This window comes from Egretta garzetta, unplaced genomic scaffold (genome assembly GCF_000687185.1).
Source record: "Egretta garzetta isolate BGI_Z169 unplaced genomic scaffold, ASM68718v1 scaffold15, whole genome shotgun sequence".
Classification (NCBI taxonomy): domain Eukaryota; kingdom Metazoa; phylum Chordata; class Aves; order Pelecaniformes; family Ardeidae; genus Egretta; species Egretta garzetta.
Genome location: NW_009259798.1, coordinates 4,654,824 through 4,657,970, shown reverse-complemented (window position 1 = coordinate 4,657,970; position 3,147 = coordinate 4,654,824). Strand labels below are relative to the sequence as shown.

General features: G+C 45.1%; 1 protein-coding gene across 1 annotated transcript in view; it reads right to left on the bottom strand.

Annotated features, from left to right (window-relative positions):
• DDX1 (DEAD-box helicase 1) overlaps window positions 1-3,147 on the bottom strand; it is a 26,178-nt gene that overhangs the window by 22,645 nt on the left and 386 nt on the right. The window lies entirely within an intron of this gene.

Genomic DNA, 3,147 nt, shown 5'->3' with positions numbered 1-3,147 from the left:
TCATCGCTCCCTACAACTGCCTGAGAGGAGGGGGGAGCCGGGGGGGTCGGGCTCTGCTCCCAGGGAACGGGCAATGGGAAGAGGGGAAACGGCCTCAAGTTGTGCCAGGGCAGGGTGAGGTTGGACATTAGGAAAAATTTCTTCCCCGAAAGGGCTGTCAAACACTGGAAGGGGCTGCCCAGGGAAGGGGTTGAGTCCCTGTCCCTGGAGGTATTGAAAAGATGGGTAGACGAGGTGTTTAGGGACATGGTTCCATGGTGGACAGGTACAGTTGGACTCGATCTTAAAGGTCTTTTCCAACCAAATGATTCTATGATTCTATGATTCTGATTCTATGACTCATATAGAGAGTAAAGTCATGAGAACCCATAGTCTAGTTTACACATGGGGTAACTTATGTTTTAAACATGAAGTGTGTGTTTACAATGAGCATCTGCTTTATGTTTGCATACAGCGCTGTCATCTTTTCATTTTGTTGGTGGAATTCACGTCTGCATTGTTTTCTAGAATAAACATGTTTGGCAGAAAGTCTTCAGGGTTTTACATGAACAAACCTTCACATAGGTAACATACCAATTTAATTTTTTAGATGTATGTTAATGGGGATGCATTCATGCATTCTTCTCCAGTTTTTACAGAAGTTTCCTCAAATCCTGCACAATCTTTTTTTAGGATAACTTCTAATGAAGTTAAAGGCAAGAATCCCTGGGGTGTTATTATAAAAATAAAAGTAGATTGCAAATGAAAAAATGCAGCTTCTACAGTTACGCCACAAATCAATGGTGCATTTGTCTGCTAAGTGTAAGGCACAGCATAAAATATCACCTACTGTTTTCCTTCATGAAACACATCTTTAATCTTTTCTAAGCCAGTCCTCAGATACAGACACATCTGGTTCAAAGGCCAAATAAATGACAGCATCTCTGACAATGTAGTTCTCTTGGCTACTGTGTTGCAATTTGAGTGCTGGTTTTGTCCTGAAGGTTTATTTCAAGACCTTTTTTAAAACAGTCACTGAGTCCTACTAACTGTTAACTTACGCTGTAGAAACCAGGAGCTGTGCAGAGAAAAATACGGCAGGCATTTTATTTAGTATGGGGCTGTTTGCATCACGACAGCTTCTCATGTATTCATAATTCCTTTAGGAGTATCTTCATTTGATGTGCATCCTTCCTTTCACTATTTTTCGCTATATCTGTCAATCATTATTTTGCTTGGTTTTGGATAAATGACAAATCTAATAATTTTTAAAGACACAGATATGAATAATCTGCAGACTCAACCGTGATTCTGAGAAAATGTGTGTAGACAGACCTCAATATCAATACGTAGTGCTTGTTGGCGTGGAACCCAGAGTGTAATGGACTGTAAATCTCACACCATTCTTTGAAAGTTATGAACATGAGGTTATGGTGTTTGTCCTTCCTTTACAAGCTACATTGTCAAATACAGCTAAAGAAATGTTATTAAGTAGAGACAGACAGAAAGCATTTTTTCTCAGTAGTTGTTTCTTCCTAAGTGTTTCCCAAGTACATAGCAGAGCTTTCCTATTGTTCTGCATCCCTAATTTCAGAATTTAATTTTTAGTTTAACCTAATTCTAGGCTGCACCGTTGCGTACAAGACTGAGACGCTACTAAATACAAGCTAAAATTAGAGTACAGGAGCAGGGTGTGAGGTAATTTTCTTTCACTTTTGCAAATACTCTATAAAGTCGCAGGAAAGAGACTGAAACCTTAGTTCTTTCATAATAATTTATAAACAGGCTTGTTTTTATCTGCTTGAGAGAGCTGAACTCACAGAATCACAGAATCACAGAATGGCAGGGGTTGGAAGGGACCTCGGGACATCATCCAGTCCAACCCCTCTGCTAAAGCAGGTTCACCTAGAGCATGTTACACAGGACATTGTCCAGGTGGGGTTTGGACATCTCCAAAGATGATGACTCTACAAGCCCCCTGGGCAGCCTGTTCCAGTGCAAACTGCAAACTCTACGAGTGCAAACATTTGTAGGACTGGAATATTTAGAAGTTCTACATACCATCATTAAAGTTGGAAGAGTAATTTGTGAGAAATATGTAACTTCTGCTTTTTTCCCCGTTTTTTTTTCCTATTCAGTAAAGGTTTAATACACGCAGGCCTTGTCTACATTAGGTGTTCCTTACCCTAATTTTTTTTCACTATCATGGGGTCCAGAGGTCAAAGGACTGGGAAGCCTGGTGTATGAGGAAAGGCTGAGACAACTGGGTTTGTTCAGCCTTGAGAAAAGAAGGCTCAGAGGTGATGTCATCACCATGTACCAGTATTTAAAGGGTGGCTACAAAGAAGATGGAGACTCCCTTTTCACACGGAGTCAGATGGAAAAGGTGAGGGGTAATGAGTACAAGTTAATCCTAGAAGATTCCAATTGTACATGAGAGGAAAATTCTTCACCGTTGGAATAATCTCCCCAGGGGAGTGGTTGGCTCCGCCACACCGGACACTGTCAAGGTGCAGCTGGACAGGGTGCTGGGCCATCTTGTTTAGACTGTGCTCTTGCCTAGAAAGGTTGGACCAGATGATCCTCGAGGTCCTTTCCAACCTGGTATTCTATGATTCTTTGATACCAGCTTTATGGACAGCAGATGCCAGGCTGCAGCTGGAGGTATTTCCCTGGGCAGTCCTGTTGAGGCCACGCTAGTGTGGTGGCCATGATGGTGGGGCGGCCCCGGTGGTGGCACCTTGCTGCCGAGCAGTGGTGGGCGCCGAATAAAAGCCCTCTGGGGATCCCTGGGGCAGCAGACAACCTGCAGCTCTAAAGGCTCGTTTGTACATGCTCTCTATAGGTGCACATCATATGTTATATTCAGTAGCGGTCTCCTTGTTTCGTGCCCCAAAAGTGCATCCCACCCCTCACGGCTTAGAGGGAAGGTTGAGGTCTCTGAAGCTGCAGCTGCCGCCGTCAGAGGAGCCGCTGAGGCGGTGCGGGCTCCTTGCCCTCCTCTGAGGTGGTGCGGGCTCCGAGGCCTCGTTCCCTTGCCCTCAGCTTCGAGCTTCCGCCGCAGCACATGCCCTTTCAGGGGTCCAAAGCCCCTCGGCCAGGGAAGGCTACGGCCTCTTGCTCCGCGGCGAGGCGAGGAGCGGGGTGCGGCGCCGGGCGGGCTCGGCC